We start from the raw sequence: 26,560 nt of genomic DNA on the forward strand, positions 1-26,560 counted from the left end.
ATTTGTTCTCGGCTACTGGCACTCGCAGCCGCCTCATGAGCAAACAATAAAATATTTATTGAACAAGACCGTTAACGTTTCAACTGTGCAAATAACCCGAGAGTATAAAGTTGAATGCGAAAGTTCCACGAGAGTAATAAAACGCGACAAGCAAACTTAGCTGCGAAGGATAAAAATGGAAGTTTGCTTATAAGGCGTACGAGTTATATAAACTGCGGGAAGTGAAGCGCAAAAAGGTTAACGACAACTCTGCTCTGGCCGTCGGCGTTCGATTGTTAAAGAAAACCACATCTTGTTTATTATTTTGAATGCTAATTATTTATACATGGCGAACAATGAATCGGTGTTTCAAGGTGTACCGGTCGTTTGATCGCCGTTCGATTTTCCTCTAGGCGGAAAACTTACCATCGAAAATGCGTTCTATATGTAAATCATACAATGTAAACAATAATTTTGACTTACATAAAAAGTCAGTTATAATTTAAATCATATAAAATCTAATACGACGTACATTAGTTGATTTTATGAACTAGCGTAGTTATAGCAAAAACTCTTGCGATGAATTCTCACGACTCTTTGTATAAAGTATTTGGTATATCTATACTATAAAATATAAAATGTAAAATACATTTGCACATTTATTCTGACTGCATTTTCTTGTTTAACTGTGCTATTTTTAGCTTGAAAATGTTGAGCTGTTTATGACCGATTACGTGTTACTGTTATACATGCCAATAAAACCACTGAAGAAACTGAACAACGACGTTCTGACGACCGATTACGTGCTACTGCAATATGTGAAGACAATATGCTAAGTATTTAAATAAATTTGTAATAAGAGGACAAATAAAATTAATTAAATTAAATAAATAATAACTTTAAATATCTCACAAGCAAATTTGGGAAATAAAACCAGTCTTGTTTAAAACGCTAGAAAAACTAATGCTTACTTACACGTTTTATATATGTTATGAAAGCAAAGCTGAACTATAAATTTCCCTTTTTTGTCGTCACAAATTGAAAGACTTGTATTATATAATGCTGATAAGGCATATACTGATTTATTTTAAAGATAATATAAATGCTATACCAGCGCCCTGGAAAAACAACGATTCCGGGCCTCATGACAAACATAGCATTTTATATATTTCTTAACATCGTAATTTAAGTTCTTGAATAAATAATAATAGGTACGAGTTAACCTTTTCAATGCTACAAATAAATATAAAAATTAGCCATCATTGCGATATATTTTCTGAAATCATGTTTATTGCAAAATATTTTAATTAGGCATTAAAAATTATTAATAACATCTACTCATTCGAGTCAAATTTTTTTGCTGCTCAGTGTTGCCATAAAGTGAATTTCCAGTTCAAGTCACAAGCAATAAAAGATTTTTATAGCAATCGAATAAAGCCCATCTAAACCGAATTTTGCCCAATATGAGAGCGCAAAAAATAATTATCCCTTCTCAGAAGGTAAAAATTCACGTCAAAAGCAATAAAATCGTGCCTTTTAGCGTAAATTTTTGCCTGCTGAGAAGTGATTGTTTTTATTGCTCTCCTTTTGACCAAAATTTGGTTTAAATGTACTTTGATTTTCATTTCATCTATTGGGGACGGCACAGAGATTGCAGCCTCCACGCCGCCTCCACGGAGCGAAGCCCTTATTATAAGATTAATTGAGAGATTGTGTCATTTTCCACGAACAGTATATTATCAGAGTGGAGAAGGATTCAGTTTCAATCGATTTTTACGAATAACTTAAAAATGATGTTGTAAACTATATTTAAAAAGTTTTTATAAGCTCACCTCTAGTGTATATACTAATATTTTAGACATTCCTAATTATTATTCTGACGGTATGCAACGTTTAAAGTCAGTCAATACCAAAAAATTATCTTTAATAAGGATATAAAAATGAGCACGTTACCGAGCGTTCCCACTGCGACGGCGTCGATACTATTTTATTGCTTTTGATGTGAATTTTTGCCTTCTGAGAAGTAATAACTATTTTTTAGCTCTCCTATTGACCAAAATTTGGTTTAAATATACTTCGATTTTTATTTCATCTATTGTAGAAGGCACAGAGATTGCAGCCTCCACGTTGCATCCACGGAGTGAAGCCCTTTTTAAAAGATTAATTAGGAGATTGTGTCATTTTCGTTTTAGTTTAGTTTTTTTACAGTGCTTCTTTTAATTAATTGTTTATTATTATATATACACACACAAACAGAATTTATGTAACGAATGAAGTAAATCGCGAGTGAAATAATAAATATTTTATTCATGGCTTTAAAGCTTTATTAATTATTTAAATATTTTTTTAGTTCACAGATTACTACATATATATGTATGTATTATACATATATTATATATGTATGTAAAAAAGCAAATCATAGTAGATCTATAAAAAAACAGTCTTTTTTATACTATTATACATACAGAACATACAGAAAATTTATACTATTTTTATAAATATCCACAATTGCTTTTTTTATCAGGTACTGTATTAAGTAAGTAAAATAAGTTTATATTTTTGAGAAATATGCATAGATGAACCTTAAAAATCTCAGGAAAAATACTGATAAAATGTTGAAGGAGAGACCATACAGAGGGCATGTTTTTTTTATAATATTATAAAAATACGTGTTAGTACTGATAACATTATGTAATATAACTAGTAATAAATTATACGAATATAATTAAAATATTTTTAAAAAACAAGCACTATTCATCAAATGGGCAAAATCTTCTAAAATATATGTTTTATGGTTTTGGGCTGAGGCAACAGTACAAAACGTGATAAACGATTTTAAGCGTAAAATTATGTAAATGCAAGGTAAATAATAATAAATGTCTACTTTTAAACGCGCATACTTACACACGTACGTTCATATGTGTGTAAAATTAATAATTCATAGACGATTATAATATTTTTACATTTACAATGTCAGACGCATCTAATCTACAAAAGGTTGTCGCATGCGTGCAGGAAAAGCGCCTTTTATGTTAATCGCTGCGACGAGTTTTAGTTATGAGATTTCTCTTTTCATATTTATATCGTACGAGAGACACCGGTGTTTTATTATCATTACTGTAATTTTATTAAATTATTATTTACTATGTTGTATATTAACGCAAGAAGGTCCTTGAGAGAGAAGAGTTCATCGGCGACTTTGTAGCTCATCAAGTAAATAATACAATTTATATACTGTCGTATTTTGCCGGTCAGATATGTTGAAAGGTCATCCGATGGTTGTTAACATGGCTATTTCTATTTAACATGTGTTTTAAAGCACTTATCATGTTTATTATTAACTGAGCAACGAACCTGTGTTACAATGGTAATCTCATTAATACGCGCAGAAAAGTATGGGTCAATTTTGTTTTAAAAATATTGATACTGTGCTAACCTTACAATCTGGTGTTTTTTTTATAGAATACAAAGTTATTAATTTATAAATTATTATAATTATTATCAGTATAGATACATATTGTTCTCTTAGCCTTGTCTGCATGACGTAGTCTGCAAATTGTCTTAGAAAATCAAGAGACTTCGTAGCTTTGCTAACGTATAAAAATATATGGTAACGTATTTTTTGTACAATTTTGTACACCCTATATTTACAAACAAATTTATATCTATATTTATTATTATTGAATGCTGGCTATTTACGTCGAAAGCCAAAAGTTTACAATATGATTTACCAAAATGTATTTTATTTTTTTTCTATTCTGAACTGTTTTATAGAATAATAATAATAAAAAAACTAAATATTGCCTAATTGTATAAATTTTCAGCACAAAACCCTGAAATTCAGAGTATGTTTTGAAAAAAAATATTAAAAGTTCATAAATATTTAACCTTTTTGATGATTTTTGTTTACAAATTCGCAAATTTATTTGTAATTTGTTAGCTCAAAACCCTGAAACTAGGGCCTGTTTCAAAGAAAAATCTAAACAGTTTCACAAGTTAATTTTCAGCTTTTTTGATAGATTTTGAGCTCTTTTCCTGAATTTAGAATTTCTTTAGACTTTTAAGAAAGTCTAAAGAAATGAAAGGTTTCACGTGCTTAATAATTTTTTATAGAGTTTTTGATAGATAGAAGAAAAATCGAAAAAAATAAAAAAGACAAAATTTCACAAATCTTTAGTATTTTTTGAGATTTGTTAACCCAAAACCCTGAAATTAAGGCTTGTTTAAGATAAAATTCTTCATGAATTTTCTGGCCTTGAAAAATTTTTGAACTCATTACCTAAATTTAGAGCTTGTTTTGAAGAAAAATCGAAGAAAACAAAAAAATACATATCAACAAATTTCCAGCGTTTTAATAGGTAAAAAACCGGATTTTTGAGCCTGATCTGAAAAATAAGAATAAAATGCAAAAGTCAACAAATTTTTGCTAGATTTTTTAGCTGGAACCCTTAAAGTTTCTGTCTATTTTTTCAAGTTCACAAATTTTTGATATATTTTTGAACTCAAAACTGAATTTATTTAGATTTTTTTAAATTTATTTATTTAAATAATTGAATCTAAATAAATTATTAAATAAATTTAGATTTTTGCGCTCATAACTCAGCCTGTTTTGAAGAAAAATAAAAAAACGTTCACAAATTTTGCCATTTAAACAAGCTAAAAGATACACCATAATATGCATACAATATTATTTCCCAAAGTGCATTTAATTTTTTGTCTGATAATGTTTTGATTTAACCAGAGGGTATGCCTCCATATACAGCTCTGACTATATCACGATTTTATTACTTATAGAACGTTCTTAATCCTTTGAACAGTATCGCCGTACATGTACGGTAGTCAATTCTTCGCTATATTGATGTACCTCAGGTAGTTATATATTTACATATACAGCTCAAAAAAACATTATATTTATAGTATAAAATGTTGAATTTTGTTTACTGTATTTAATGTTAAAAGTAAATGAAAAAAAAGGAAAAAGGGGGGGCTGAGGAATAATATATTACAGACTGTATGACTTAATGTATATGTATAAAATCAATTAAAAACAATGAAATAATTTAAAAAAGTAAGCCCTATAATTTCATCAACTTTGAATACTTGATCTAGAGATAACTCACTACTATATGATAAAGATTCACATAAGATAAATATATTTATCACAAGATTAATATGTTTATCACACGCCAAGGTTCTCAATAAGCAATCTCCATAGTTATCTCATGACAAATCGATATTCTGCATCAACACAATCTTCTCTCACACACACAAGCATTTTTTTATTATTTTTCTCTGCATTCTAATAAGAAGTTAGAAAGGCTCGCCTCGGCAAATTAACACCTCCATCAAGGAGGTAAATTAATTAACGCGTCCGACACACATTGATGAGGCTGAGGTCCATCGGGCCACGGTCAGATAACCAAAGGGGTGCGCGCGTCCAAAAAGATTAACATGCCGCGTGGCTTTTGTGTGAAACAAAAGTGAAATCAAAAGCACGATGCTGCGAGATGCGGTGGAACCTGTTTTGTAACCTCCTCCTACCTTGCTCCCGGCAAAGAGTAGGTACCTCCCCCACCTGAGATGGTATCTTATAGGCACCGAAATCTGGCCGAGGGACCATTTTTTGCCCCCCGAAACCTCAACACTATTATACGTGAAACGCTTTTTATTTTATTTCACACCTAGTTATCGCCGTTGGGCTTTTTTATATTTTTTTACAGGCATGTATAAATACATTGTGTTAATGCATTGATGTCTAGCGTACTAGAATCGTATCGGACACGGTTAATATACATGTATTTATATAAATACACTCAATACAGAACCAGTAGCGAATGAGAAATATTGACAATTCTTTGAAATTGTATCGTATATCATAACTTCGCATTATTTGCACATGGTCGCTTCAGATAAAGAAAATAACACAATAGGTAATAATTTATACAATAATTTAACGCCATTAAGTTCCCGATATGTACATATTATATATACAATAGATTTGCCGCCATTGTGTTAGTTTTGCAACAATATAAATTCTCCAAGATATAAGCATCTGACTCTTGTCCAAATAAAAACCATTCAAATAATGAATCGTCTCTCTCAAACAAATATATGTTTTACCATTTTTTAACAGTAACATTAACGCGTATGTGTATGTACATATGTATATATATCACGTATTGATAAACGTATATGTAGTCAAAAGAAAATCTTCAATTGCAAAAATAACATATAGCACCGTTCTATTTTATTGTAAATAGCCAGCAGTGTTGCATTATCTGGTAATGTACATTGATCTGTTTTATGATCTGTATATGATTATGTTTTATTTCAATTTAAATAAATATATAAATACACAGTAGAGAGTACACATGAAATGTGGTAGCAGGAATTGGCAGCAATATAATAATAATTTTCAATAGCTTCAGATTATTTTTTGTGATGATATCAAAAACCGTATTTTTATATTATAATGCAGTATTTTCTGATTTTTACTAATCGCAATTAAAACAGTTGTACTAAGTATTTTATTCTGATTTAAATCAAGTCTAAGCGCATTGCATTGGTTAATACTTGTCTTATGAACAAGATTATTATTTTTCAAAATCTTAACAAGCACTTTCTGTAATATAATAAATAAATAATAAAACAGTATAGTTATTCGCAGTTACTGTTTTATTAAAATTATTGTTTAATCTTAAAAATATGCGTATCGCAAGAAAATATTTTTTAGTGATATTTTTATGGAGTAGAGTACGATCGGGATAAGGATTCCGGTTTGTTATTGTGTGCGTGAACTGTGTGGCTCAAAACAATTTCGCTCAGAATATTTCGTTTTTTTATTTTAAAAGAAAATATATGTTTATTTAAAATACATACATCTGAGCTAAGTTGGAAATTTCAACGGACAATGAAAAATATATTATATAATCGAAGAAATCAGACATTGATGTCATTAATTAAATATTTGCAAAATTCAAAATCTTTCACTAGTCAAAAAAATAATGAAGTCTTTAGCTATTCTTCAAAAGCAAAAAGATATAAAATGGGGAAAGAAATTATTCGCAGATTGTTTAATGGCTCGACGACTCTATTAAATCATTAAATTCCATTGAATAAATTAAAAAATTATCATTGGCACTACGATAAGAATAATAACTTTTTAAACCTTACAGAGAATAGTGTAAAAAAACCAACAACGTAAGGATTAATGGAAAAATAATTAAAATATTTTAATCCACGGGTAAGAGAACGAATAACTTACAGTGTATATTTGAAGCCTTAATATCAATTAACCCATATATGCCCAAGAAATTTTGTTCTCTTAAAATTTCATTTATAAATAACAGTGGCACGAGTTTAGTGACCTACCCATGGGATAGTGGGAATATCTGGGTTAAACCAATATCAACACAAAATTATTTAAAATAAATCACTAGAGAAGATCGAACTTCTGTGCCACGATGCACTTTAATGACGAATACCAGCGTTGACGAATCAGCGACTGTCCTTAAAAGAGAAAGCGAGACAACGAAGTACACGCTACATCGCTTCTCCCTCTCATATACATGTACACGCACACAATAACAAACCGGCATCCTTATCCCGAGCGTACTCTAATGTTTCTTAAATTTTCCGATTTTTTACCATTACTTAGATTCAAAATCTAATTTAAAAAAAAATCATTTTTGCAATAAAGTGCAATTTATATAGATTATTTGTTAAACAGTAGTTTTAAATAAATCATTAACCTTTAAACTTAGTTAAAGGTGAAAGAACAGATTTGCCTTAAAACTTTTATCAAAATGATTAGAATAATTATTACAAACAATTGTTTTAAAATATAAAAACAACTATAAATTGCGGTTCAAGGTGATTTTAGTGAAAAACTACATTCATGTTATTAATTTGTATTAAATATCTCACGTACTTTTTATGTCTTTATCGCGGTAACCAATATACTTCGTGCTTCCAGAACCATTAATAAGACTCGTTTTCTTATCGGCGATAAAAGATCACAGCTTCCGCGCAATTTATTCATCGATATGACTTTTTATTAAGTGCGTGTAAAACAATTATTAAACGTTTATTTTGCGAAAGAAATAAAATGCATTAAAATTACGTTAATGCCGGGTTTGCATAACGCCCGCGCGACGATATCTTCTTAACTCGTTTGGTTCTATTTGAACGATTAATAGATTAATTTAGAGATAAACTCGTTTTTAAAACAACACTTAACAATCAATATGATTGTGTATAAATTGCCATGCGCTAATGTATAATTTCAGGGTCAGTCTAGGTGGTTTATTTGCCACTTAAAAATAATTTTGAATCAGCAAAATATATCAATCTTTCTTCATGCTCAAAAGTATTTAATAACTAGAATAGTATTGTACGAGTTAAAAAAATAAACCAAGATCACATAAAAGTATTATAAGCTTACTGAAGGTTATTATTATAGACTCCAATCTGAATTTTCGAATATTCGAATAAATTATATTTGTTATTTGATAATTTGTCCAAATATTCGTAAAGTATTATATTTTGTGAAATATATTTATTTTTAGAATCACGAAAAACCAGGTAAAACTAAAAACACAGTTGTGTATTATTTTAAGTTTTTGTGTGTTATAACAATTCCCAATATATCGCTGCATTATCTACAGTCAAATTGTGCCTTTTTTATGTTATTTAAAACAGTCATAGTCATAATAACTAATAGCCGATAAACAAATTAATGAAAAACAGACACTTTGTTACTGCCGAAATTCCAGAAATTCCTCATATTTCCGAGTAATTATTGTGCAGTTGTGGACTATTTATCTTTTTTAAATCAATACAAATAATGTTTATATCTAAGTATATCTAAAGTAATTTATTATTGTAATATTTTATAAAACAATAATAAATTTCGAACTGATTTATATTGTAAAAAACATAAACTAAACATATAAATATATTCCTAATACTTTTTATTGTCTGTAATAATATATAATTATGTGTATGTATATGAATTTGTATTCATATTTATTCTGTATTTTTTATATAATAAAAGAAAATCTATTTATAATACATAATTTATTTTTTAAAGTATTTATTTCACACTATTAAAATAGTGGCATTTTAATCTAACATAATATGTGTGATATGTTGCGAATGTTGATGGTGAAATGGAGCATTTACACCTGAATTTTGCAACTTCAAAATATTTCTGCATTAAAAAAACAAACGAAACGATCAGCATGTTTGTTTTTTATAACATTTTAATATGCATCGTGTTTGTGTTAAATATTTACGTTTTGAAATACGAGGTAATGCGGGCGTGAAAATGTTTGATTGCTTGTTTTCAACTTGTTTATAAACCTGATTATATTTTTAATAAGTAAACTTTATTATATATTTGCGTTTTAATACACTTATCCTTCGATTTACGTAGTCAAAAAAAATATCTTAAAAAACACGTTTTTTAAAAAAAAATTGACCCCCATAAATCGAAGGATAAGTGTATTAAAACACAACTATATGATAAAATTTACTTATTAAATATATAACGCGGGCAAAACTTTATTTTTTAAATACTCCAAATCAAACACAATTGGTTGGTTTTAAAGCGCATGGAGCTTACTTCCACTTCTTGCGCTTTATCTACATCTGGAACCTCTCCCACTGCCCATGCAGTATATCCTGAGTTGCGTTTTGGAGTGCACGCGTGTCGCTGAAGATTTCAGTCGATAATTTTATAATTTAAAGAAACGTAGAAAAGTACACGTGAATACTATTTGCTCGTTTTATGTGATATTTCATGGAACGTACCTACCGTGTAAATCGAGGGATGAGTAAATATAACAAGCGCGGATGGTGAGATACATTCCCTTTCGTGACGAGAGTGAGTGAGTAGAAGGGGGCGTGCGGAACGCATTCGTCACTAAACACACGAGCGACCGAAAAGGAATATATAATGAATACAACAAATTGTCTTCCATTAAAATATTTTTTTGTATTTCGTAGAAGCAAATAGTACAATATTATAACTTCAACTAATTACAGATCATTGCAACATAATGACTTCAGGAGTTAGCCCAATGCGTTACAACGGTGTTAGCACAATCAATAACTACTAAAAAAAAGTAGTGGGACATCAGAATAAAATAAAATGTAAATCAGTTACATTTATTTTATTAATTATAAACATACACTATACCAGCTATATTTTAATTTAATAATTCTTTACAATATTCACTCACAAGATAAATAAAATCTAGGAAAACCTAATCTATGTGGTCGATCGGAATTATAATTTAATAATAATTACAAATTACGATCTCCCAGACTTGCTAGAAATTTAATAAAATACTAAGGTTCGTATGGGATTCGAACCTTAGTTTTTCAGATACATATTAATCGTGTTAGTTAAAATACTAATGTATTTTAGCTTTATAAAATTATTTAAGTTTTTTCACATTGAAAAGTGTAAATATTATAAATCTAGTACTTAAATTGCCATTACAATAATTGTATTTTTGGGACCATATTTTATATAGCACTAATGTGATTTCTGCTTAGATGTTTTTGATAACTAAAGTATTTTTTTAAGAATATACTAATTATTTCTTGATGTAGAATTTTATGTATTAATAATGTTCATACTATTTTTATCTAAATATGATTTTATTGTAACACATTTAAATATGAAAAAGATTGTAAAGATTAATTAAATATATACATACAACCGCAAACTCCAATAACTAATATTGGGTGCAAACAGAAAATCACTGTTAATTATAACTTAAGTACAGGTGCTAACGCACAGCACACGCACTATTCAATTCTTAGAGTTAAATATTTATGAATTAATAATATTGACGTTGCTAATAAAAAAGCTTAAATAAGTTTAAATTCATCGAGGTTACCGCACGCTTAAAAATATCAACATAGAGGCAAAAACAGATTTGCAATGTAAAAAATATCGAAAGCGTTAATTTATTGACTTTTGTGCAAATTATTATTCATTAAATCGTGTGTGACTCAGGGTGCGCTGAACCCATTTTTTCCATGTAACACTTTGCACGTAAAACATTTTTATTGTCGACCTTTGAGTCACGAATTTCGAATTGAATTAAGGGTCAACTTCCGCGGAGATAATAAGTAATTGAAATATGTTTATATCTCATTGAAGAATCGCTCCGTGACCGATCGTTTAGGATGCTGGGCCAGTGTGTTTTTTTTTAAGGCGGAAATGTTGATATAATATAACAATGGCGAGAAAACCACAAACGTTTATTATCGCTCAACTAAAATCCATAAACAGATATCGTTTAATTATAATGCTAGTATAAAATAAATATTTTCCTGTAAATAAAACATTTTTACTTACTATTCCTTTATCTAAATAAATAAATTGACAATTAGTATGTAAACTGTCATTAGTACCTTTTTTCCATTAATACAATTTTTCACCTTGCATCCATTGTCTATTATGTATTGTATATCAATTATCTAATAAATTGGACGCATTTTTTCATGCTCTTATCGGTCTCGATTTGGTGAGCTTCACTGGTAGTGAGCTGAACCAAAGTGTAGTCTTAGAATACGAAATTTTATTGTGGAAGTTAGAAGTAAAAGCAAAAGTGTCTTTTTTGAAGCAGCATTACTACTGTTTTATCGTCGTAAATATTGAAGAAAATTAAACTTTCATGCTTCCGCATTCAAAAGAGAAATATGATAATGCCTACTAATGGGGTTAAATATATACTTTTAAAATTAAATTATGTATTATGAATAGAGTTTCGTTTATTATATAAACTATAGCAATATTTTATTATTTTATACATATTATGAATAATTGAAAATATAGTTTAAATAATCAATACAGATTAAAAAACAAATAATTACATAAATAATAAAGAAAATCATATTTTTTCCATTACAAACAAACTGATTTTTACTTGTATTTTAAGTATTTTATTCACCATAACAAATGTTTGCAATATAGTATAAAAAGTAAGATCAATTATTGAGTTGAGTTTTATTGCATGATATGATCCTATAAATTCATCTATGTAATAATTATTCAATCCTAATGCCTGCAATACACTCTCTGGAAGTTGTCCGAACCGAAGTTCAACTGAAGTCGGCTAAGGTTACACTGCCACAAATTTCATATGCCGTCCGGATGACGGCCGTGAATGACGTCCGCACGGCGGCTGCTGTCACGTACAGCTGACATATTTGCGCGCGATCGAAAAATGTGCCAAATAATCGCAATTTTAAATTGTCATATTATTAAAATTACGCTATTGATAATCATAAAAGTTTGTGTGGTCACTCACCAATACAATATCAGTGAAAACTTTTCGGTCGTAAATATTCAATTTACGCAAAATCTTTGTCGGCTTTTGAAAAATGCCATAAGGCATAAAAATGATACTTCAGAATACGAACACCACATCTGTAACTATCATAGAATTTGTCGCCATCGATTCTAAATAAGAATTCGTTATGGTGTGACATTTATATAAACCGATCTAGGATATTCGAAACGATTTTTTTAACAAAATCAAGTACCACTAAGTATTTTTTAATTTATATGAAAAAAATATAATAACGATATCCGTTAGAAGAATATACTATCAAAAATATAATTAATCCCTTTTGGTGCCATAAAATATTCAAAGATGTCAGTAAGAGTCTGTTGAAGTCCCCGATAAGCATGTGGTATTATAACTTAACCACGTGACCACAATGCAGCGCTCGACATGCGTGTTAACCATAGGACGCCTACGCATATAATGAAATTTAACCGAGTTACTCGTTTTATCTCAGTTTGCGAAAAACCATATCATTATCTCTCTCATTCTCGTCACTTAGCACGCGAGAGAGCGAAAGGGGAAGTATCTCACCGCTCGCGCTCGAAAGAGCAGCTCCGACTTCGGTCCGTTTGCCGACAATGTTCGGAAGCGCTTGAAGCTGGCCAGATCGACTGAATTACCCCGACTTTAACTCCGGTTCTCAGTAGCCTCGGACAACTTCCAAGAGATTTTAGAGCGGGAGAACCGAACTCGACCGAAGTAACCCACTATATTGTCCGTCCTTGGCCAACCTTGGCCAACTTCCAGAGAGTGTAGTGCATGCATTAAATTAAAAAACTTTATTTTTGATTTTAAGGAAATGTTTTTAAAAAATCTATTGTGATTCAAAATTGTATGTCAAATTTATATTGCATTTTTATGGGAAATAAATAGACAAAAACCATATTTGCTATTCTAATAAATAATTGTGAAGTTCTTAGAGCAGTAAAAATTGCTATTAAAGTTGCAAATATGTTGTGATGATATCTGATATATTAATTAAGGTTCAAGTTTTTAATAAAAAAGTTAAATAATATACATTCTTCATTATAAAATAGTATTAATTACATTAGCAAAGAAATTTTTTCAGACATTGTTTCATATATTTCTGATAATCTTATTAGGATATTCCGAAAAAAAAAGAAAGCACACTAAACATAGACCTATCGCATAGACAATGTTTACGATTATGCCTGCATTTATGGAAAGTGAAAGTATATTTTCTACTATAGTAATATTTATTACATAAATTAAATGCAACCTCTTAGATGCGACGCTTAATGCATTGATTTTTTATTTTTTTTTTTATTGTATATAGTTACTAAAAACAACCGTATACTTCTTATAATATTTCTTGAATAATACTATAATTTACAAAATAAATGTATTAAAGATCTTATTTTTCATTAATTACAAATATCTCAAATCTATGGAATTTGCAAGATTTACTAGTATTTTTTTATTCCCAAGCCAAGAAAAGAACAAATACAAAGTCTAGAAAATAAATATGATTTTTTGCTTTTGGTACGAATTCTTGATTTCCAAAATAAATATTTTTTGCTCCTTTCTAATTAAAAGAAATTTCACTTCATATATGTTTCTTTAGTAAAAAATTGCCTTATAAAACCAAAAAAACAGCTAATCGATCATTTAACCCCTATATATTTAATACATCCCTCATCTCCTTTAATAGTTATATTTGCAACCTTTTTCTTGTAAATAAAGTTGATTGCTATAACATGGTACACACATTTCAGTAGAATAAATAGCTCATTTTTAACACAATGCAAGCACAACATAGCTGCGATGATACCTGATAATCTTTGGCACGTCACGCATACACTAACGGTAATAGTAGTGTATCTAAAACCAGTCTATTACTACCAACATCATGTATTAAAAAAAATATGACGTCACAAATGAAAGCTACAATATTTTCTCAGCTCGCATTATTGAGGTAAATGGCCTAAATCATATCAACACTAAATGCAAATTTACGTTATGTCTCTGTCGTATTATACATCTAGTATGACGTATATTTCTATCGTATCCCGTCGACAACAATGACCATTATTATTTTTTATGCACGCACAGAATGTTACTATCGTAATGAACGATTCTACAATAACTGCTGGCTGGGCATTATCGATTAGAAAGTCATTTCCTTCCTGTCGCATACGGTTATTAAATAATTTACTTTTTGACATATTAAAACTAATTATGCTCTGATAAATGCACCGTACATTGATGTTTTATAACCGAACTATAAACATATTTTACGTTCATTCATAAAATTAATGTAAATAAATTCTGCATTGATAGTTGTAAAAAATTACTTAACATCGTAAAATATTCAAGACATTGTGTTCTATGAGGAATATAATGATTTTTATCGCAATTATGACTGGCCAATTTTATTAAGTATTTGAACTCAGCTATCTAGATATAGGATTGGTTTAAGAATTTTTTATTTGATAGATATATTAAATAGTATATTAATAATGAAAAATTTATTATTTCCCTATGAGCCACAGATAATATGATTTAATCGAGCTAAAGAGACCATTGTATAATATAATATGTATATGAGCAATGCAGTGAATTTAATAAACATAGCCTCGAAACGTTCATTGTTTATTGTATAATGGTATCAAAGTATAAATAATGATTAATCTTAACCGAGAAGCAGTTATCCTTTCTGTAATTAGCACAAGATTTATTCACGACTTGTAGTATAATAGTATAATAATAAGTAATTTTCTAAGAATCGTATTATATAATATAATATAAAACATAGTATAATTTGCAATATTTGTATAAGTAAGTATTAGTGCATAATGTTCTGCAAAAAATCTGCGAATTATTTTCGTGCATTTTTTTATGTATTAGTTTATTAAATGTCGTTCCAGATTAAAAACAACTAGAATATTTATATAATTCTTATGATTTTTTTCTATATCTATCTTTGTGTAATATATTCAAACTGTTTTAATGAGATCTACTTAATTGATTACTTTAAATGACATGCTTATCATTTTTTTTTTATTTATATACTACTATTTCTAATATATTTAGTGCTTAACACAATTTTAATAACCTAAATTAAGTGATATTTTAGCTACAGTTATTTTATTCTCCATTTAGTATAACTGTGAATGAGCAAGGTCTGGAGAAAATGGCGGGTGTTTGAACTAAATTAAAATCTTAAATTCAAGTCGGTATTTTTAAAGGGCAATATTTAATTTTAATAACAATTCACAATATATTGAGCTTTAATATTTAAGTTTGATTCTACAAGAAAGCTTTTAAAACGTGATACTTTTGATATTTTATACATACTATTTCTATAAATATCATTTATTATTTTATAAGTAACAAATATTTATAATAAATAGAATTTCTAATTTTATTAGTAGCACTGTATAAATAGCAAAAATAATTATGCAAATAGAAAAAAAAATATTAGTATATTGTTGAAAATTTTGTGCAAAAGTGATAATTTTTTGTTTATTTTATAAACTATAGCGCCGTGTCTTTGATGGATGAATGTTATGGAATAGCGAAAGAAGTAAGGATGCTCCGTGAATAATACGACTGTATGATTCTGTAGTTCTAGCGACTTGTGTTACACCAAGGACGTCATTTAATATTTTTCCAAGCGGGGGGGGGGGGTTAAAGTTTTTTTTAATATTTCCATTTCATTAATATTCATAGTATTTCATTTAATGCCATGCCACAAGTTAAAAATCGATTCCATTTCAAAAGCAATAAAATCGTGCCGTCGCTTAGGAACTGTAAAAAATAAGAGATAAAAAAATAACATGAAAAAAAAGAGAATAAATCATCAAAAACAAAACGAGTCTGAACAGCTGTCAGTTTCAGACGATGCCGACTTAATTGGCTAATTTTGGAGCAATTGAGAAAAAAATGTCTGGAGTAGAAGATCTCAACAACAAAATTATGACTCACTTAAAACTCCAATGATCTTAAAAAAAATGTAAGAATATTGAAATGGAACGCTAATGGTCTACTGAATAGAAGAGAAGAACTACAAGTTTTTAAATATCCAAAAAAATACATATGTCTTATCATGCTTTACAAATCAATCTTACCAAAGGATAGGAGGATATAAAATATATCATGAATTACACCCGCAAAATAAAGCAAAAAGAGGTAGTGCTATCATAATCAAAGAAAGAATTATGAATAGCTCCAGAAATCGAAATAATTAATATTTCGATTTCTGGCCAAATTTTAACACTTTCGTGGCCGGTGATGCATATGTGGCATCATCATGGGTTGGACCATTGGCCGCATGATGCGAATATGCATCATGTTTGCGCCGACCGTTTTTGGCCGGGTATCAGCATATACATCATGTAGATCGGGGATCAGCATATACATCATGTAGATCGCGGATTAGCATACATCGGGAATCAGCATATACATCATACATCATGTGAAATCAGCCTAGATTCAAGTGTTTTAATTAAATTTAAAAAAAATTAAATATTGAAATGGGGGCCCCTTTTCTTAATATGATACACGACAGTAAAATCTAGAATAGCTGGCATTGATCTCGCCTTAAGGATCCCGGAGACGATCAATCGTTATGTGATTGATGGTTTCGAATGATGAGCGATTGATGCTGCGTCAATCGCTTTCCATAATACAGGAAAGTCGTCGGTAATAAAAGCTGGAGACTACCTCAAAACATATGCTTGTATTATATGCTAGTTTATTATTGTTTCCAGTGAAATTATAACCATAAATCTCAAAATGTATTTTAAAAAAATCATGTAAGAATTAAATTATAAATGTGCTATATTTGACAATGATGTTTATTACGAATTACGCATTTTTCATAATTAATCTAATGTAATCATAAGATAGATTTAGAAATCGTTGATGTCCTAACATTAATGTTAGAATTGTTTTTAAAAACAATTCTCGATCGAAAGCTGTTTATTCATAAGTTGCGGTTCACAGAACCAATAAAATTATGTTTTAGATTACATTACAAAAATGTGTCCACAAAGTGGTTGTTAACTAAAAAAACGAGAAAGTCGTTTATATAATTGCACACATGTTTATTGCATATGATTATAATGCTAATTTGGAAACATTTGCATCTATAGCGCCGATGATGTAGCTCATAAATAACGATATTATATAATAAATTACCGAGCAAACAATTTCTCATGGATTTTTGTCTTTTTGAGTGCATAAAGGTGCTCAACTATAACATTTATAATAATATGTTACGCTATAAAGAAATTTTATACTTAATGATTTGTTTTAATTATTTATACAAATAAATAAACGGATGTTGCGGTGTGTTTAATATATGTAAATATGTATAAAAAATCGGAGATGGCAGTCGAGAAGCAATGGATACTATTGTGAAATTGCTATATTAATACGAAACAAAAAGGTGACCGCTCTCGATTAAGGATCTAGGTCAGATTTAGCATAATTAGTTGCGATTCGATCGATATGTGGTAACAAAAAGAAAAGAAATCGACTCGTCTGAGATGTGGCTCATAAATCAAAAAGGAATGACAGGATAAATTTTAATTTAAAGACGTTACACTAATAATAGTGGAATAGAGTATTATAGTATAATGATAATCTAGTATTATTATCCTGTCTTATGAAACTGTAAAATTAAACGATTCATCTGGGGTTATTGTGTGATGTAAATCTAAGAAAGTTTTCCAATGGATTTTTTCAGGTCGTAAATATTGCAATATAATATTGTATTATACAAATTGACGACCTTTCCGAGAAAATGCATAAATGTCGTCGGGTTATTGACACAATGGATACGTGCGTTGAGTGAAATTGTATGGAGATGTCCAAGGCTTTCGCAGGAGGAGGTATCCTCTGGTCGACCTTCGCACTGTCGACCTCTTTCGAAGAGGTCCATTGTGAAAACTGGCACTCGCTTTCGTTGTTCCTCTGGCTGTCTGGATGTTGAAATGAGACGGGTTTTTTGACAAAATCTGGGCCCGAAAAATACAAGTGGTTACTGTCGAGTTGAGCAACACACACATTATTAATGTCATCGTGTTATCGTTCTCAAAAGTGAGAAAATATTTATTAATATCGCTGTATTGAGTAGCAATTCTAATCTAATTTTTTGGGATAGTGAAGTAAAATACAAGGTTTAATAGCTACAAAACAGCAATATGTGTGTGCCATAAGGATAAGATAATTCTATAATTATATATATATATATATATTTTTATATATAAATATAGGATTATTCACTAACATAATTAATTTTATTTTTTATGGCAATATCGCTACAAAAAAAATCAGTATTTTTTTTAACCTCTACAGAACAAAAACAATTTTCTTATTGAATCCACTGATTTATTTAATTACAAAAATATAGCTTCTTACATATTATTTATATATAATTTATTTAAGGTATACACTGCATCTAATGCATATGTTGGGACCACTACCTCCTAAAAAAGCACCCAATAATGCAATGACAAAAGAAAGAATGTTTCGCTCTATCCTTGTAAATAGTATTTAGTTAATGGTTTATTATTGTAATTCACATAGCACCAATGGTTCTCAACAAATTTATTGTTTTTTTTTTATTAATTTGCAATATGAAACAATAAATATATTTAAATATGTACATTACAATTACTTACATATTTATATACTTAATGTATCGGTATTTTTTTAACAAAAGCTTTATTTTTCTAACAATAATATTCGCTCTTTTATTATTTATTATAAAAAATAATAAATATTTTAATTTTATTTTTAAGCTTTTTAGCTGAGTGTTGTTTTAGACACTTGCAGCAGACACAAATGTTTTTCTTACAACTGTTACAATATAGACAAATAGCAACAATATTGTCACAGAAAAGTCTTAATATTTGTAGAAAATAAAATAGATGATTTAGAAAAAATGAGACCTGATTTTAACTCAATCTGAGTGAAGCGGGGGATGTAAGTACCCCATTTTATAAGTTTTAAATACATATTTTGAATTACTAATATTATTAAAATTATAATTTTTGTTTCTCTGTAATGTTATATTTTATTCTGAAATGGTTAGCTATATTTTAACTGACCGAAAAAAATTATTACAAAATATTTTTATACATAAACCATATATAAATATTTTAATAGTATTGCATGTATTAAAGTTATAAAAAATAATTAGTTTTGGTATTGTCGAATTAATATTATAGCCGCAAACGTGTGTCAAAAAGTTAGCAACTATAACAACGATTTAATTTTCGGTCCTAAAAATATAATTAAAAGTTTTAAATAATTTTTGGAGAAAACACAGAAAAAACGAGAGTTGATATTTGAGTGCTTATATCTCACGCACATTTAATATAACCTGAGCGAAGCGGGGGATGCGTGTACCAGACGCGTATGGTGTGATACTTTCCCTTTCGCTCGCTCGCGTGGTAAGTGATGATAGTGAGTGAGAGATAAGGGCGTGCGGAACGCTTATAACGCATGCTCTTACCTCTCGCTCACTCTTGTCACTTAACACGCGATCGTATCTCACGGTAGGCGCCTGGTAAATACTCTATTTTATAGTGTTTTTGACATATTTTTATTTAATAATATAATTTAAATTATATTTGATGTATTTCTGTAATAAAAACAAATGTGTTGTAATGTTTTTTGCTGATCTCATATTGGTGTCGTATGTAGAAAAATACAAAAAATAAAAGACTAGAAATAGTTTTGCATTGATGAGCTATAAAACAATCCAATCCTATTCTTGCGTGAGATCAATACGAAGATGTCTATTTAGGACGTTTATATTATATAATCCAAAAAATCTTGATTAAAACAACCGAAAAAATTATTTATATGGGAATTGGCAACATCTCTGGGGTCCAGTCGTCCCCCTGTTCGCACAGAATGCATACAATAAAATACATTTTGCCACGCAAAAAAAAAACAAAATAAATTAAAGACAAGCCAGCCATGAAGCAAAAATAGTACTTATATTTTAATCCTTATTTTTAACTTTTGTAATCTTATCGTAAAAGATTCTAGGAGGTTAAGTGAAAATTATCACATTCGATAAGAGCTCGATTAAATACTAAAATAATATCTTAATTGGATTTCATACAGTAAAAATCAGATAAGTTGTTAGATACGCCTATCTAAATACGAAAATAATAATATAATAATGATTGTGATACGAATCAGTCAAATTCATACCAATCCAGCATATTCTTAAATTTTATCTGAGAATTGCGCTTACATCATTTTCATTGCGTCTAAAATTTCAATGACTTTTGTATAACAAACGGACGACCGTGAAAAAATAAAACGGCGAATTTTGCTCGTTCAGCCGAAAAATGGTATTGACCCGTTTCCACTTCCAGTGGATGCACCGATTTCGAAACGGCCAGTGGGAGTCTGATTGTCCAAACAATAGCCGCAAAGACACAAATCAAGTACAAACTCATTGTTGTCTATGGCCAATTTTCGATAGGCTTTTGCGCAACGCACGTGCGAATTTCAAACAATGGCGCTAACGCCAACGGGTTTATCACAATAATTAAAAATCGTAATCGATTAAAAAACAATCATGGCACGGCGTCGTTTATGTAAGAAAATCGACCGGGTGCAAAAGGTTAATTGGTCGTTAAGCGTAACAATTTGTACACAAGAAGAAGTACTGACGTACGTAAATGATTCATTTGCATTTTGAGGCTAATTAGAAAAAAAATATTACAATAATAAAAATGATCTCATGGTGATATACATTCTAATGATGTATTTTACTTTTTAATTGTCAAATATATTTCATTATGTACATTTTATCTATTAACGTTAACCTTAGGCCTTCTTAATAATTTAATTTTAGCATTAACTTGATAATGACGCTGAGTGAGGAATGGTCACATGACACATAAATTAAAAATGTATTAAAAATAAAATACAATGCAATTATTGCAATTATTTTAATACACATTTTTTTTTTATAAATATATTTATTGACTCTACTACATATTTTATTATATCTAAGCTTCATAGGCAATTAAGATTTACAATTATTTTCAACATACGAATTTAGTTTACAATATATGATGTCTCACTGTCATTGATAAAAAATGTTAAAAGATACATTTTCAACGGCAATAATATTGAGTGACCGATGGGTCATAAAGTAATAAAACCTTATCACCAAAATCTTATTTTAGACGTTTACTGATGGCGGTAACTTTGCTGCAAATAAAGAAAGGCGAGTGGATATGGCCCGAATCATAAAATCACTTAAGGGGCAAATTTTAACAAAAAATACTGGAAACCGCATATCCGTTTGTTTTGAGAACGAGCAGTGGACAGGCGGCGAACAGACAAATCTTTCCTCACCACACACGATCGGATTTGTCCGCCAGACAAATCCAACGGACAGATCCGCGCGTGTATGGCGAAAAATCTGGTAATCCATCGATGGATTTTGAAAACAATTTTTTGATCAGTCTGCAAAAATGTGTAGGCGGCCCTCGACTTTCGAACGTTCGACTTTCACACAATTCGCTATTTCGCACATATAAAAAAAAACATTTTTTTTTTTAAAAAACGTTTTGATAGCGGTGAATCTTTTGCTTCAATCGGACGTTCGTATGATACAAACAGGTCTACGATATGTTCAATTTTGCAAAATAAAAATATAATTAAAGAATACGTTCAAAATTGTAGAAAATAAAGATATATTTCCACAATTTTTAATGATATGTTTCCAAAAAAACACCGCAAAAAAAAAACATGGATGAAATGGAAAATCTTTGTCATCGTAGATCGATGACCAACATCAAAAAGTCCCTCTGAGTATTTCAATTATTCAAGCAAAAGCTCTTAGTTTGCACAAAGATTGGAAAGATATATTAAAAAAATATTTTAACACGGTTTTTCAAGCAAGTAACGGTTGGTTTTACAATTTTAAAATGAGGTATTCTTTTCATAATATTAAATTTACTGTAGAATCGGCTGATGCGGATAAAGATGCTGCAAAAGAATTTATTTCCTAATTATCCAAAATTATTGAAGATGTAGAATATTCCTCTAGCCAAATATTTAATGTAGATGATACAGGATTATTTTGGAAAACTCTTTAACAATGAAAAATATGAATGAAGCCTTCACGAACCTTGACAAATTTTTAAATATTATGGAAGATTGTGATCCCAATATAGAACGCATATCTCAAGTGCGTGGGGCGATCAATAAAAACATAGCATGTTATAAAATACTATATGAAGAAAAGAAAAAGAATAGTGGAAAACAATTAACTCTTAATAACTTTTCAAATGAAACACCCGCAAACCCCACTTAAACATGTCTCTTAAACGCCTCTTAAACACCTTATATTTACTTGATAAATAAAATACACACAATTTCAATTTTTTTTACTTCCCTCGACTTTCGTACATTCAACATTCGAACACATTTTCAGGAACCAATTATGTGCGAAAGTCGAGGGCCGCCTATATTAAAATCATAGTCTCCGAAAAACTTTCATACAAAATATTTTCATTGTACCGAAGACAAATCTCAGTATAACGAAATATTTTAATCCGAATTTGAGAATGACGTTACAACTTGACACAATATTTCTCCAAATTCAGTCCGTCCTTGACTTAGCTTGTGCCGGATGTGTTCACAAGCGACATTCAAAGGGTTCCGCCGACCCTCAACATTTTTTAATAAAACATTTTTTTAACAAATTTTATTGTGTTCATTACAGTTTCCTTAAAATGGACAAAAAACGATTTGTCAATCTTGTAATAGGTTATTTTGATTCTGTAGTAATATGGTAATTAAAAAGATATCATCTTCCTTACATTCAATATAACGAAATTTTTTATTCGGTACCGTGAGCTTCGTTATACTGAGATTTAAGATATTAGCCTAGAGATAGATACTAGAAGATACGTTCAATTTAATTTCTGAATAAATAAACGTAAGCTTAATTTATAAACGAGCATATTGTAACTGACTTTAATATATCTTATTTTGTACTTTAAAAATTCACATAAAAACTAACGTATTTTTTATTTAAAAATAAATTTAATTAGTTCATATATCTTTTATATATATATATATATAAGCTTTTAAAACATAAATATATCGAAGTGCACCCTTTCCCAAAATATTAAGAAACCATAATAATATTAAATAATATATATACTATTAAAATATATTTGTAAAAGAACCTAATTTAGAGACTTTTGAGCAGTAGCAATCTCGCGTTTATTTGCTTAAAAATTTACCACTTAGCATTACAATAATTATAATTATAATGAAATTAGCACCGCGTTTGCGAAACTTGCCAAGGCCGCTAATATATATTATGTATATGGTATGAAAATCAAATTCAACAATAATAAACATACATACGAAGCGTATTAACAAATATGGTTATTTTAACGAATCTCCCGTTCGTCTCCGGTTCAACATAAGCGAAGGTTAAATCGAAACAAACTTCGTGTGACCCGGTAGTCTTCTTCGGTTCTTTGTCTGATCCTTGGTTGAAAACGTGATCCCAAAAGTCCGAACATAAAAAGCGGCGAGATTTATTAAAATTAGAAGAGATCGATGTAAAAAATAAGAACCGCCCGAAAACACAAAGAGGCGTCCGTTGCGGTTTATTATAATGATAGAACAAAAAAATAAGACGACAAAGGAGTGATGATACAAACGTCCGAGTGCGATGTCTAGATCTCTAGATCTCTGGGCGTAAACGGGCTGATCGCAGAAGAGAGTGACGGTCAAGGTTGGCTAGGTGGGTTTTTTTTTTGTTGTGATTTTGCAACCGAGAAGAGTAGTTGATTTTTTATAGTTAATATCCGCAACGTGCGAATTGATTCGAGAACAATTTATTTTTAGCATATTCATTGATTTAATTTTTTGTTTCACTGTTGGGAAGGATTTTGATTTAAAACATTAAGGTATTATTACCTCAAAAGAGTCATAAAGTTACCAAACAATAATTTTGAATCCAGAAAAAAACGACCGCATCAATTGGCAAATCTAACAATAAAATATGTCGGACCTCGGTTGCTCGGATGATTTAACTCGGTTCACAAGTTATTTGAACGATCGTAGACATATGGCTGCCGATTGTCTAAAGAATATTTCACCCCTTCTTGGGTTCCTCAAGGGTCCAATTGCGTTATTTATTAAGCCTTTCATCGAGACTGATATTTTTGCGCGCCATTTCGAAATTTCCTTTTATGTGGGGGAGCACCTATTTATACCATAAATTATGTAAATGTTACTTCAATAAATTCAAGCGTTTTTCAACCTTAAATTATACAAAAACAAACTGATTTTGGTTATGCATCAAATGGTACAATGCTAAAAATAAATATTTTATCTACATTGTTCTAATTTTTACTATGGGGTATTTATAATACATATATAAACCGGCTTAAATCTAATTTCGGATCCGATTTCTAACAATGCGACATAATTGGGACGTGTCAAATACCCTTTCGGTCGAACAATGCAAAAAAAATGCTAATTGTTTTATTTTTTCTGCTCAGCGAATACATAACGAGGTTGTGGAAAAAATACTTTTCCTCACTCATTGTCTCTACATAATACAAAAAAAATGAAAAATCATATATACAACAATGAACTTAGCAACCGCTATTTTTTTAATGATACTGACCATAATGATTGTTTATTACGCGAAATTGTACTTTAAACTCACTGCTAGTAAGATAATGTGAAATGCAGTTTCACAAAAGGATGTGAAACCCATGAATGTGTTTTTATTATTCTCCAAAGCCATAAAAATGTTATAGTACGATATCAAATCAATTAGATAAACTGTATTATATTTTACAGGATCGGTGCTTGATATTTAATCTCTATTTTAATTTAATACAACCATAAAATATTAAACCTGTATGAAATACAAAAAAATCACTGAATTTACAACGCATTAGTGTCAGTTACGTCACCTTGTATGTGTAAACATTATGTTTTATATCAAAAATGGCGATGAAAATACATAACAAATATTTAGATAAATGTTTAGTACATCGTGTATTACTACAGATTAATATAATTAGATTTTTTTATTATTTTTAACATTTGACAATTAATTTATATGAATATGAAGCAATACAGAAGTGATTAGATTTAATTTCGATCAGTAACGCATGGATTTAAGAGCGAGTGGATTATGGTTGCCTCCTTACGAGTGAGCGAAGAGATTATGGGGGCGCGTAAGCCAGTAAAATATAAATAACAAGATACATTTAAGTGTGCATTCCCATATCTTAAATTTATTTACCGAATATTAGGCATTCTAAGTTGACGCCAAACAAAACCATGCAATACATATAAATCAAATCATCTTATATCTGTAGTATAACTAAGTAAATTATATCACAAATATATTTTATTCATATTTTTATTTAATTTAAATTACGTATTGTAAATATATTTCAAATCAAATCCAAATTCGTTAAGCCGCTCTTGTGTACCGGCGCTTGTCGTCGTGCTACGACAGTGAATATTATTATTCGATACTATTAAAAAAAAACAGTTAAATTAAAAATAACGGTTAGATATTATTAGGCTTTGGGTTACAATAAGATATTTTGTTATTTTGAATTATATAATTTCAAATATTAGATATAATAATCTACAAGCTAAAAGACAAATTATTAATCCTATCCTAAGTTTTAAGCCGAAAAACTCATCCTTAAAATATATTTTCAGGAATCGAGTGTGGAAGATGTTTAAAATTTGTTCATATCAGATTAATGATACAATGTGTAAAGAATTCCACATGTGGTCTAGTATTATTGTGGTGAAAAAAAATGGCGGACCACATGTTGATAGTACTTATTAATAGTCATTGTCTCCTTTGATTATCAAAGTTCATTATACATTAGACTTATTATATATTATAATTATTTTTAGTCGATAATACGAGGAATCACGTTTTTTTTTAATACATAATATCTGTATTGACAATAACAAAGAGTCTAGTTCTGCCTCGAATCAGCAATATTGGATAGATAGTGAGAGAATCCCCCCCCCCTTGAATTTGGCCAGAAAAGTGCATGTCATTTCATGAAATACTATGAGTTTTAATGAAATAAATAAAAAATAAATATTGAACATTTAGCCCCCCCTCCGCCCCCATATAAAAAGTTAAAATTATCTCTAAAAAAACAATTTCGAATCTATCCCGAAAATATTTTTTA

The 26,560-nt window shown here is 29.4% G+C and overlaps 1 long non-coding RNA gene across 1 annotated transcript in view; it reads right to left on the minus strand.

Annotated features, from left to right (window-relative positions):
* LOC148238157 (uncharacterized) overlaps window positions 1–26,560 on the minus strand; it is an 83,299-nt gene that overhangs the window by 11,804 nt on the left and 44,935 nt on the right. The gene's annotated exons all lie outside the window — the stretch shown is intronic.

This window comes from Plectrocnemia conspersa, unplaced genomic scaffold, assembly GCF_051122295.1.
Source record: "Plectrocnemia conspersa isolate PC_06_02 unplaced genomic scaffold, ASM5112229v1 ptg000002l, whole genome shotgun sequence".
Classification (NCBI taxonomy): Eukaryota; Metazoa; Arthropoda; class Insecta; order Trichoptera; family Polycentropodidae; genus Plectrocnemia; species Plectrocnemia conspersa.